The sequence below is a fragment of the Pteropus alecto genome, unplaced genomic scaffold (genome assembly GCF_000325575.1).
Source record: "Pteropus alecto unplaced genomic scaffold, ASM32557v1 scaffold98, whole genome shotgun sequence".
In the NCBI taxonomy this organism is placed as follows: Eukaryota; Metazoa; Chordata; class Mammalia; order Chiroptera; family Pteropodidae; genus Pteropus; species Pteropus alecto.
Window position 1 is genome coordinate 10,711,980 of NW_006443570.1, and position 12,539 is coordinate 10,724,518.

Below are 12,539 nucleotides of genomic sequence, written 5' to 3' on the forward strand. Positions count from 1 at the left end.
GGTTGGGAACCTGACCCCAATGCCGTCCTACCATTGACCTCTCACCGGGATTACTACAATAGCCACCTATGTCCTCCCCTGCCCCATCTATCCCTCAACAGCTGCCAGAGATGGCACACTACACTGCAAATCTGCCCATCTCACTGCCCCTCAACCATTTACTGGCCTTCCCCATACCCGCGAAGAGGTTTCCAATGAGGGTGTTTAGCAGACAGGGCCAGAGCTGCGGGTGCTGTAATATGTGGGATGATTCCACATGAGGACATCTTGTCTTGGGTCTGTCATGACCTTCGAGGTCCCAGATGGTATTCATGTAGATGAGAAATAATCTGTAATTATCTGGCCTTTTGTCTAATTTTATTTGACAGTCAAAGTATATAATAACTTTTGCAGGAGTATAACTACCATGTAAATGAAGAGGAGAGTATGCTTTGTTTCATTCAGAGCTTAATTGAGTTACTCACCAATTCATAAAATCAAGTCATCAATAGCAATGGCCCTCGGTCAGTCTGGATTTATAGTGTCGCATTAAAGGTGACCGCACACGTAGGAGCATCTAACCGCTTCGTTATGTTCTGTAGCACAGTCATTCCCAAATATTTACATATTAAAATGCATACTATTTTATATAAATTATTTACCTTACGTTCCTCCTTTATATTATAGATTGAGCATTTTATTGAGGCTTTTTGAAAATACATTTGTACATAAGTTATATTTTTCTAGATTTTTTTTCAGGCTAGTAAAGGGGTCATTACAACGTGTTTTCATAGAAAAAGGGGTTGAGTTCGAAAGAGATGAGAAAAAAGCTCATAAGCAACTTCTCAAACCTAAGAAGGCCTTCAGACTCTGCTGATCCAGCCCCTGTCTGTAGCTCCCCCGTCATCACCCCTCCAAGCTGGGACCCTGGACTCCAGTTACAAATGACAATACAAACTATGCCATGGAAACACAGCACAGGACCCACCATCCCTGTGATTGATTGGCCTTCCACCCCACATTGCTCAAAGCCGCCATACTCACCCCTTCTTACGCCTCATACAACACACCCATGATAGAAAGACAGATTGGCATCCACCCACCTGACTCACTCCTCCCCGGGGGCTGTAACTCCACTGCTGGGTCTCCCAGGAAGGCATGTGGGGAAGCAAGTGAATGATGGTGCTGTTCTGAGAAGGTCTTGAAATGTGGGATAGGTATAGTGTATATAATCCAGTTTGGCACCTGAACTCTTCTCGGTAACAAATTGCCTTACAATTGGAACGGCACTCGAGAGTCACATGCCCAGGCTGAGTCACAGTGGGCTCAGGACAGAAGTGCCCCTCCTTCAGATGTGGGCTGCCTTCCCCACCTGCCTGCCTCTGTCCCTGTGACCCTCCAAAGCTTTGCCAACTTGCTGTGGAAGCAAGGTTACTGCAGCAGACTGTGGGGACTCTGCTGGGGAAAGACAGCTTTGAGTCAGCTCACAGCTCAGCCTAGTGGTCAAGCCTGGACAGAGACTAAAAGTGGAAACTGGGGCTTGGGCTGGGAGGCTGACGGCAGAAAGTGGGGAGAACATTGGTGGGAAGTCTGAAGGCCCGAGAGCTCTGGAGCCCTGCCCCCTGCAGCCCTGTGGAGCCCGCCAATCTACCCAGTGAAATGAGGGAGCAACTTCTCAGATGAGTTGGTTGCGACCATCTGTCGGAATTTTATTTCAAACTAGCAACAAAGGAGCTATTTCCCTGACAGCCAGTTCCAAGATCGCTTCTGCGGTGAGGACATTTGTAGAGGAAGGGCATCTGAGCCCCACCGTGAGAGGAGGCACAATGCAGGAATGTGTGGTCAAGAGCGGAGGGAAAGCTGAGTGGATAAATCTCACTTCCCCGAGGGCCTGTAGATCACGTCATGCAAAACTATTCTCGGTTCAGTCGAAGACTAGGTGTGGAACAATTTTCTTTTACCAAGAATTGCAATAAAGACTATATCCAAGAGAAACAAGGAATGCATGTGAATGGGTAAATAGGGTAAATTTGGTGAAGTCGGTCTTTTGATGAATTGGTTATGGGGTGTGCTGATATGAAGATGAGTCAGTGTAAGACTTTCCTGAAGTGCCGGCCAACGAGAGAATCATGCTCTCTCTTGGGGAGTTAAACTATAAATGGAAGGTGAGCAGAGAGACATATCATTTAGCCATGAAAACAGAACCAAGGAGAGTCTTGGGGCCTCTGCTCCTCTTGCAGGAAGAGGAAGTCTTAACCAGTTAACGTCAAGTGTTGCAGCCACAGCCAGGGCATCTGCAAGGTGACAGCGGATGTAGGACTCTGAGCCCATGGGTTTCTAGCATTCCCATCCCACACTCACACCATCCCTACTGAGACACAGCTGCATCAACCTCTCTTAGTTGAGGTAGTTAAACATTTGCTCCATCCAGCTGCCACTTGTTCTGGTTGAAAACGTGCCAAGCAACCTTCTGGTTATAATCTGGCCTCCGAGGTCGTCCCGGATGATGTCAGTGAGCTGGCCCTCTGGAATTGTCCCTCTGTTTCGTGTTCTAGGTGTGCAAGCAGAGAAAAGTTCGCTCTCAGCGTGCTGGCGAAACCAGGTGTGCGACCGTGCAAGGAGATGGGAGTGAATTCCACGAGACAATGTATGCCTGTCTGAGAGGCCTGCCCCCTCCCCTTGGGGAGACCCCACCTTCACACGCCCTCTCATTCGGTGCAGTGCTCACCCCTGCATTTGGGGATTAAAGGTCTATCTCCCACTCAGCTTCAAGGCAGGTACAACTTACTGGAGTTTGTGTCCCTAGCACCTGGCTCCCTGCAAGCGTGCAGGCCAGCTGGAAACAGTTCCCGACACATGGTAGGCCTTAAATATAAATGCGTGGAGTAAATGAGTGGATAGACCATCTGGTATTTCAGCCCACTCTTGAGCGTGGAGCTCAGGCCCATCCCCTCTGAAGCATCTCCTGATGCCTTCGAGGCCCGCCGATGGCTTTCAGATTTCCCATGATGCTTCTGTTAGTTCTGTGTAGTTGTGAGGATCTTCAAGACTGTCCTGTCCCATGTCCTGCACCACGCAGGCTTTCGAACCTGCCACTCCTGTGTCTAAAGCCAGCGTTGTGATCTCGGGCAAGTGCCTTAACCTCTCCGCACCACCTCAGCCACTGCTTCTGTGAAACAGAACCATGCCGCCAACTATACCTCAGGTGGGATAGGTTTTTCTACAGACCACAACAGGCTTTCCTGAAGAAGGGGCATGGGAAGGTAAATATTTTTCAGAATGGTCCTGAGATACAAGCCCCCTGCCCCACTGCACCCTCGCCTCCACCCCGACTCCTGACACGGGACGCTTTGAACCGAGCTCCTGCAAAGAATCAAAGGCCCTGTATTTACCGCCCTTCTTCCCCTCCCCTCTCCCAGGAGCCTCCAAGGTGAGCCAACTTGGCCTGACAGCTTCAGAGCCTGTCTTCTGTTCAGGGAGGGGTTGGCACCTCCATCTGGAGCAGGGAGGGACGTGAGCTCTGCACAAAGGAGATCTGTCCTACAACCTTGCTTCCCTCCCCCTCCCACTGCACAGCAGCTGGCTTTCAGGGGAATCAAGTGACAGCCAGACTCCAGGGAACCAAGCTGGTGAGACCAAGTCTGTGGAGTGATCTGTAGTGACAGAGAAGCCTCCGGGCCTGGGAGCCCAGCAGGTACCAGTTAACTCAAAGAAGGACAGACAGTCTGGGGACTGTGGCCTGCTCCTCTGCTCCAGTGGGCACCATCAATTGTCTCCTAATTCCCTGTTCCCATTAGCATTCTGGAAGCTGCAAATGACCTTCTATTGTCTTCCGTGCACAGGGCGGATTCTGCCCACTCAGGGCCTCCTTTTCCCTCAGCACACAATGGCCTCCATTCTGGGCACCTGCCCACCTGCCCACCCTCCTCATTAACTCCTTGCAGTTTCCCAAACACATCGAGCAGTGCCTGGTCTCTGTTCTATGGCTCAAGTTGCTTCTTTGGCCTATAATATCCTGCAATATTCTCTTCTCCCTGGCTAACCCTTCCACAGCCCTCTCCCCTCGGCTGTAAGTGGTGGCCCCAGGGAAAGCCTTCTAGGAAGAATGGACGGAGCGCCCCTCTCCTGAGCACCCACGGCCCCGTGCTCCCTTCTGCGCCAGCAGGGATCCTGCAGTGGTGGGACTGAGGACCAGTCTGAGTTCCTTGAGGACACAGATGGACTGTGTCTCCTATTTCTGAATCTCAGACCCTTAGCACAGAGCCCGGTGACTTTTTAATTTTTAAAACACTCCTTTTTGTAGGCACTCACCAAATAAGTGTTGAATTTATTTTTTTATTATTTTTTAAAATTATTTATTATTATTTATGCCTGCAGCACTTGGTCTTCCTAGGTGATCTCCCATCCAAGTACTAATCAGGCCTGACCCTGCTTAGCTTCCAAGACAAAATTAGACATTGGGCTTGTTCAGGGTGGCATGGCCGTAGACCATGAATGGTGGCTCCACTGGGGTGTGAACCCAAGACCTTTTGCATGTAAAGCAGACGTGCTAACTGCTACACTATGGAACTACGTCAAATACGTGTTGAATTTAATTGAATTTGGTAGCAGGTTCATTTTTTTCCCCAAGCAGATCTCACCAGATTAGGATTACACTGGAATTTATGTACTGATGAATCATGCATGTGCAGTTTGCTTTTTCCTTTTCTTTCTCTTTTTCTTTTTGATAATAGCTTTGTTGAGATATAATTTATATGCCATACAACTCATCCATTTAATTTAAAGTGTATAATACAATGGTTTTTAGTATCTTCACAGACTTGTGCAATTATCACCACGACCAATTTTAGAATATTTTCATAACCCCGAAAGAGACCCCATGCCCATTAGTAGTCATTCCCCATGCACCCCATGTAGATGCCCTCTTCAGCCCTCTCAGGCTTCAACACCCTGTGTCCACTCCCCGCTGCCATGTGGACACGGTCCTCACCCTGATTAGGCTCTGATACCCTCTGCTGAGCTGCCCAGTGTTGCCATCTCCCACCCCCACCCAGGCTCCGAAAACCCGCCGCTCACCACTGCAGACATCCTCCTCACCTGGACTCTCACTTCCTGTGCCAGGCCACACAGAGGCTGTCCTCACCCTGCTTGGCTCTGGCACCCCCCACAGGGACACCATTCTGACCCACTCAGTCTCTGGCACATTAGGCTAAGTGATGCATTGATGCCACCAAGGCCATGTCCCCCCACCACCATCCTACCCCACACAGACACCTACCTACTTTGTTCTTTGAAAAGATTGGGTTCTTGGTTCTGTCAACTTTTCACAACTGAGATTTTGCTGATTGCATCCCCAGAGCGTCCTTCAATATGCTTTTCCTTCTCCTTTACAAGAAACTGGAAGTTAGCTCTAGAGGTTTGATAAAATTCAGGTCCAGTTATTGGGCAATAATACTTTATTGGTAGCGCTGTCTTCTTCCATTAGAGAGCACGCGATATCTGGTCGTCGATGATTTCATGAAGAGTTGCAAATAATATTACTCTAATTCTATTTCTCATTCTTTGTATGAAGGGATACCTTTCATCAACCATTTGTTTACCCTGTGGTTCATATAGGAAAGGCAGGAAAGACTTGATTCTTTCTCTTCATTTGCCAGTTTTCAAAAAATTAGTAGAGTCCCTATCGACCTCCAAGAGTGATCAATCAGTGGTTTTTCTTTTTCTTATCTTTGTAAAATTTATTATGAACTTGTGGATTGAAACATCTCTTAAATTTTTTTCTAAATTGCCAGTCAGTAGAGTCAGGCATGGAACAGATGGTATTGCATAGAGTGCTCATATGACCAAATATGATATGTTTTAATCTATTGTAGTTACTATTTTTACTGATGAAATCATCCCATCTTTGACCAGTAAGAGCCTCTTCAAGTTGCTACTACCTATTAATCTTTGATGTGATCAAATATCCCAGGGTTATCGTGCACATTTCGTGCCCCAGAAATAGAATTCATTATTTCTCCAAAAAGCCTGAATTTCCATTTTTTTGGACAGTATTATGTAGAGACCATAATCTTGTATGTAGCGATATTCACTGTTACTGGGGTGGCTATTGTTCTCAGGTCTTTGTGATGGATAGAAAATGGACAGAGCTAAAAAAATAAATAACAACATACCTCCTGAATTCATATGGGTATTCCCGTTCAGATCCAGGATTACAGGGCTTTTACTTAGCCTTTTCAGTCTTAGATCTGAATAATCTTTCTTTTACACTGAACATTCCAATTCTCAACAAAACCATCATAATTATTCACTTCCTTACCTCACAATATATAGCCAATAGCCTCAGATGACGATTACCAGCACTATCATCAATACTATGCATATGGATAAACAATTTAAGGATTTTTTGCAATTAGTTTTGTCAAGGTATACCCTCCCCTTGGGATAATAAGCAAATTAATTTGTCTTTAAGTCACTCGAAATAGTTCGTCCCAGTATAATTAGGCTACCATACCAATCAATACAAAGGCTTCTTTCTTTCATTTTGTTTTCACAATTTAGATTGTTTTTATTTCAATTTTTATGGATTGGTTTCTTAATTATTTTTCGTAACTGTAAATAATTTTTACAAGGTTCCAGAGTCACAACTACAGAATAAGTTATTATAAAAGAAATCTATAAATTCCAGTCTATTAAAATTTGAGCAGGTCCTAAACATGCTCAGAGTAGTGTAGCCACCAAAATCTTGAGGTTCTTCCATTTCAACACTCCGGCCAATTCTCAGTTATTTACATCAAAGTGTTTTATAATTAGAATATAGGCTCGATGCTGTAACAAAGACCCTAAAATCACAATTATGCAGACTTCTCCCTTACTAGGAAGCTCTGTAGGGCTCATATGACAGCTCTGCGGGCCTTTTGCCTTGTTACTCCACTACCCTCAATACATGGCTCCCGCCTTGTGATCTAGACGGCCGCCCCAGATCCTATCTCATGCCAGCCAGCAAGAAAGGGACAGGGGAAGAAGAGGCCAGTTGTCATTAAGGGCAGGACCCAGAATTTGCACACACAACTTCTATTTATATCCCATTAACCAGTTAGCTCCATGGAAAACTAGGAAATGCAGTATTTTGCTAGAAAACAGGTGCTCAGCTAAATTTGGGGGGTTCTTTTCACTAAGAGAAGAAGGAGAAAGTAACTCATTGGAGGACTTGTCTCTGCTACACTCCCTAAATAATAAGCCAAAGTATCATATAACCCCAAGCATTTTTGCCACAAATTTTTCACCCTGTCGATATTTTTTAAGCTTAGGATGAAATCAAGTGGCTGACAAGGAATACATGCAGACACAATATGGGAAAGGAAACTACACTTAGCCTATGGAAAAAATCTAAACTTCTACATAGTCAGATATATCTTTTATGAATTCCGTTTCTATTTTCATGCTTGAATTGAGAGACATGTTTATCTTTTTTCTGTAGTTCTTTTCCATATTATTAGGTTTTTCTTTTATACCTACGATTTTTGTTGAATAAAATATGTTTTATTGAATAGTATCAGAAAACTATGGCAATTTTTTTCCGAATTGCCAATCAGCAGGGTCAGACGTGAGACAGATGGTATGGCATAGAGGGTCCATGTGACTAAGATTATGCAGAACAATTTCAAGTCTTTGTCAATGTTGGTTGAGCACTTAGTACAGACCAGGCTCTCTGCCAGGATCACAGGACACGAAGAAAAAGAAACTCATTTCTTGCTTTTAAGAGGCAATCGAATAACAGACAAATCATAAACAAATCAGCACCATCAAGTGCAATCAGCGCTGGGAACAGAGTGGAGGGAGGACACACAAGGAAGTGTCACAAAGTAGGTGACACGTGAGTTGAATCAGGAAAGACCAGAGAGTATTTTCCAGGTAGACAAGTGGGGGATGGGCGTTTCAGGGCAAGTTGCTGAAACTCTCTGAGCTCTGGTTTCTACATCTAGAAAACAGGGTAGTACCTCCTTCATGCGCTTGTTTTTAAAATTCAGAGATGAGACTTGTGCTGGGTTTGTCATGCAGAAGGGGATCAATAGAAGGGGAACTCTTTCACTCACCTGGCAGAGATGTCAGCACCCCTGGTTAAATGGCTCAATCTACCCTTCATTCTCTGAAACTGGGGAGGTGGGATTTTCAAGCAGCCTAAGGCTTCATGGAGGAAGAGTGCGAAGATGAAGCCGAACAAAGGCCCCATGTACCTGCGTAGAAGTGAGGGGGAAGAGTGTCCCTGGAATTAGATTTTATCTCCTTTACAGTTTCCACCAGAAGCAGAACAAACCTCCTGTAGCAAAAAAAAAAAAAAAAGATTTTGAAGTGAAAGATCCAGGTGGCAGAGCAGTAGAGGCCAGGTGGCCAATTCACTGTATGACTATGGGCCAGTCACTTCCCCTCATTTGAGAGCTGATTCTTCCAGCTCCAGGACACTCTGCATTCCCTGTGGCCCTGAGCCAGTTCAAGGGAGAAGACAGGGAAAGGGGAATGTATACCTTTAAGGCTGTCATCCCACCCTTAATAGAATCCACATGCCAGCTGTCCCATTGCCAGGTCCTTGGCCAGCAGTTGCCATGGTGTGTGGACTTGGAAAGCATGTTGTTATAATAGGATGTGTTTATTTGAATATGAAGGTCAGAGAGTTAAGTAGTTGGTATTCCAGTCATATAGAGTCGTTTGCACAGTGTCACTAATAATTAAAGGGGGTTTTGACTAATCTAGTTGCTCTTCCTAAATATACTCTGCTCAAGAAACTCATCAAAGCAGCAAAGTAATCTTTGAGGTTATTAATCTCCTCTGCTTCACAGCTGGGGCAAATTTATTTGCTTGAATTAGCATGTAATAAACTTATAATAAAGCTGCCAGAGCCCTAGCTTGGTAAAGAGTGGTTCCGTGTAATGGGTAGTTACGTTCAGGAACGAGGCGCTGGTCCCGAGGCTGCCACTGCAGGCCTGGTGAGCAGCGGGGGCTTCCCCCCAAGGACATGAGAGAGGGGATCACAAGGCATGGGAGACGCCAAGATGGAGTTGTAAGGAGCTTTGCGGGTGGTGGGTCCACCTTCCTTGTTTCTGCCCCTCCCGTTATAAAGGTGAGGAAATAAGCTTGGAGAAGGACTGATGTGCCTGAAGTCAGGTAGAGGGCAACTGGCAGAACCCAGGTGAGAACACAGGCAGGCGCTATGGCTTCCCATCCATCACTTTGTGGTTGGCGGTCCTCATGGTGAGGGGTTTTCCACCATGTTCTACTATAGACCTCTGTCTGTGTCCCCCGCCTCCCTTTTATCTGCCCCTTCTTCCTGCCTCTTCCCTATACCAAAGCCCTACCAAGATCTTGTGGCCTTCTCTATTTTTGCATTTTCCAAAGAAATGCTGCCCTTCTGTCCTGTCTGGAAACCCATCTGGACAACCTAGACACAATCAGGAAGAACAGGCTCGCTGGAAACCGATCTATGCACGCACTGATCGTCTGCAGGAGGGCGCTGTGTCTCCTTCCTGAACCCTGGGCCTGGGGGCAGCCTCTAGTGAAGGTCTGAGAGTCTCTGTTACTTCTCCCTTCCCTCTTTCCTTTCTTCCCTCTGCCCTTCTCAGGGGAACCAGTTCCATCTGGTCTTTGCTCCTTGAAGTGGAAGCTAGGGAGATATTCTCCTGTATCCCACGGGAGCAAGGGAGGATGAGGGATCCTCACATTCTTGGAGGGGAGTAGCTACAAGACAACCACCTTGCATAGCATCACTTTGATGGATTATACCAAAAAGAACCTACCCCGTGCATGAGTGTAGGAAAAGAGGAAGAGGGTAAGGAGGATGGGTGACACCATCCTACCATGTACACAGCTGGCTCCTCATCCCCAAACTCCTCACCCCACTCCTCTGTTCACCCCCCTCCCCACCCTCTTATCTCTTTTCCTCACAGCCTTTGGGAAAGAATGGAAGGGGAAACAGTAGGGAGGCTGCCTGGAGTCCCCTCAGACCCAGGACTCTGACTCCTTCCTGCAGATACCTCCAGGAGGTTAACGTGGATGATAACCTTCCAGCAAAGCCTAAGCTGGCAACATTTCCAAAGTCACAGTCATGTTTTCCTCGAGCAATAGATACCAGAAATACAGTGAGTAATCGCTGGGAGTCTTGAAATTCTAAAAGACTGAGAGCCACAATTCGAGGCCAAGTCTCCTTTAGTAGAACATGGCCGGTGAGAATAAGTGACTTGCTTCAGACCACGCAGCTACTGAGCTCAGGACTAGCACTACATCCCAGAGGTTTCGACCCCCTCTCCTGGGTTCCTTTCACTATGCCAAGCCGCCTTAGACAGGGACATGTGGTGAGAGTCCTCTTCTTGCTAACCAAGACGTTGACCTATGTCCCGGGTCCTGGATGACTCCCTAGTTTACAAGTAATTTACACAAGGCTCCCCAAAACCCTTTTTTTCCCAATCATTCTCCTCACCATTCCTCATAAGTGACCTACTAAAAAGTGCCTTTTCCTAGGACTTTTAAGTCTGGCATGGCTAACAGAAGCAGAGCTTAGACCCATGGGAGGGGAGAACTAGGTCTGATCTGTGGAGGAAGGTGGTGCTGGAAGGTCAAATCCAACAGAAGATGCTATTGGGGGAAAAACCGCCTGGCGGGTAGAGCCCACAATCCGGCAGAGGATAGCACAGATGATATCCTGACGGTGATCAGCATCAGGGGAGCGCAACGCATTTGAGACAGGTTGCCCTGGCCCATGTACAGGACTCTTGCTCCGTACCTGCCCCACACGCCCCAGCTGAGCCACACCTTCCCCACTGTCAAGGTGGTCTGGGTTGACTCAGCCAGGAGGGTCTCCCCACCACTCTTCGCAATCTTATGATGCTACCCTAAAGCTGAGGAGCACATAATTTCGGCCTTTTTTTCCTCCCAGCTTTATTGAGATATAATATATATATTTTGTAAGTTTAGGTAGAGAACGTGTTGATTTGATTACAATACCTAGTGTCAGCTAACACCTCCATCATGTCACTTTATTACCATTTCTTTGTTGTGGTGAGAGCATTAAAACTTTACTCTCTTAGCAACTTTCAAGCATGTAGAGCAGTACTGTTAACTATAGTCACCATGCTGTGCATTAGATCCCCAGAACTTATCCATCTTATAACTGGAAGTTGTTACTCTTTGACCAGCATCTCCCCGGATAAAGATGTAATTTATATCTATACATAGGAAAAAAGGAAATTCTGCCATTTGCAACAACATGAATGGACCTCGAGGGCATTGTGCTAAATGAAATAAGTCCGAGAAAGACAAATACTGTACGATATCGCTTACCAAAGAATTTCTTTGAAATACCAAAGAACCAAACTTGTGGAATCAGAGAGTAAAATTTCAGCCTTTTCTTGATGGAGCTACAAGGTGGAGCCTAACGAAGGTATTGGAGGTGTCAGCCGAGAAGCAGTTGGAATCACAGAAAGGCATAAATTTGTCCTAAGATGATAAAGTCACTGTGAGAGAACGCAGAGCTAGAGAGGCCTCCAATTATTTTTCATCTCCCCAAGTCTTCTCTGGAAAATTTCCATGAGAGTTTTGTTTTCTTTGGCAAAGACATTTTGGGAATGAACAGGAAAAGAATGGAGTCTGCCTTGATGGAGTCTGCCTTCATAAGTCTCATGGAGGATAAAGCCAGTCGGATGAAGATGAACCTAGACTTGAGTTGGGAATGCTTGAAAACATGCAGAATCACGTGCCCACACTGCAAAGGGCTTCTGGGTTACACGGGAGCAAGAAGAATCCACCACTCAGAGCAGATGGTATAATAGGACCGGTTGGTAGGGAGAAAACAGAACACCTCAATTATTTTGCTGCAAACGTCTCTGCCAGAGAGGAGAGTTTCAGACCCAAAAGGGTAAAACAAACACAGTTAAGAGAGAATTGATCCATTCCTGGAATTTTGTGCAAAGAAAGTAATTGGAAATAGGGGAAAGGGGTATGCACGAAGATGTTCATTTCAGCATTGTTTAATGAAAAACTGGAAACAAAATAAAGAAGATGAGTTAAGCAACCAGAGAGCATCCAGCCTGCAGCCTCTCACAGAGTCATCCAAACCGCTCCAGAGTTTGTAAGAGCCTGAAAAATGTACACTGTCATGTTAAGTAAAAGCAAAATAATAGGACTCGAACTTGCTTATCCAAAACATTTTCAATTATGTACTACTTTTTCATGTATTAGCCTGACATTAGAAAAACTGGCATATAATATTTCAAAATATTTAAAAGATATATTTTAATTATATGTTTACAACTATCTAAAACGAACAAGACTATGCCTAGAAAATGGCAAGAGAGGACACTAAATTGTAAATCAGGTAACGTCTCAGAGGTGGATATTTTCTAAATTTTCTACAAAACGTACATATTTATTACACCATACTGGTAAAATACCTAAAATTTTTTCTTTCAAGAAATAAGAGAGAAGGCAGAAGGAGAGAAGGAAAGGGGGAGGGAGGGAAAGGAGGAAGGGAGAAGAAAAAGGAAGGGGAAAGGAAGGGAAGGGAAGAGAAG